This window comes from Myotis davidii, unplaced genomic scaffold (assembly GCF_000327345.1).
Source record: "Myotis davidii unplaced genomic scaffold, ASM32734v1 scaffold623, whole genome shotgun sequence".
Lineage (NCBI taxonomy): Eukaryota > Metazoa > Chordata > Mammalia > Chiroptera > Vespertilionidae > Myotis > Myotis davidii.
In genome coordinates, this window is record NW_006294464.1 from 1,130,268 (window position 1) to 1,131,037 (window position 770).

The following is a 770-nucleotide window of genomic DNA, read 5'->3' on the forward strand; positions in this document are numbered from 1 at the left end:
GAAAAGTTAAAAGCATGCAATGGGTGTTTTTGGCATGCTGTTCCACCTAAGATTTTATAAAGACTTCATTCCTTTCCCACAGCAGTGTGGCTGTAGCCTAATTATTTAACACAAATCTTACTGATGAACACAGTATGCTGTTTCCAACTTTCTAGTAGGAACAATCCTGAGATGAGTTTAATTGTACATGTATCTTTATTCTTACTTTCTGCAAGAATTCACTCACTAAGATGAATTCTTATAAATAGGACTTACTGGGTCTAGGTTTTTAATACTTATTTTGACAGTTACTATCACATTCTCTTCTAAAGTTCAACTAATTTAGACTTTCACCAATATGAGAGGCTACATTTTCCGTCACCCTCACCAAGACTGAGCATGAGCCTCCTGAATCAGTTCCCCATTTGTAAATTCTAAGAGACAAATATTACAGGGGAGTCATCAGAATGTAGCTTTTGCCACACTGAACTGGGCTGGAAGGCTGGTCCTACCTCTGACGAGTTACCCACATGATCTGGGGTGAGTGTGTCACACCTCAGGTTCTTTATCTAAAAACAGGAATGGAAATATCTACGCTGTAGGTTTGGGTAAAGAAGCCGTCCCATCTAATAAAAGACAAACATGGTAATTGGCGTACAACCGCTACCCTTCCCATTGGCTAATCAGCGTGATATGCAAATTAACTGCCAGTCAAGATGGCGGCCGGCAGTCAGGCAGCTTGAAACTAACATGAGGCTTGCTTGCTTCAGTGACGGAGGAAACCAACGTTC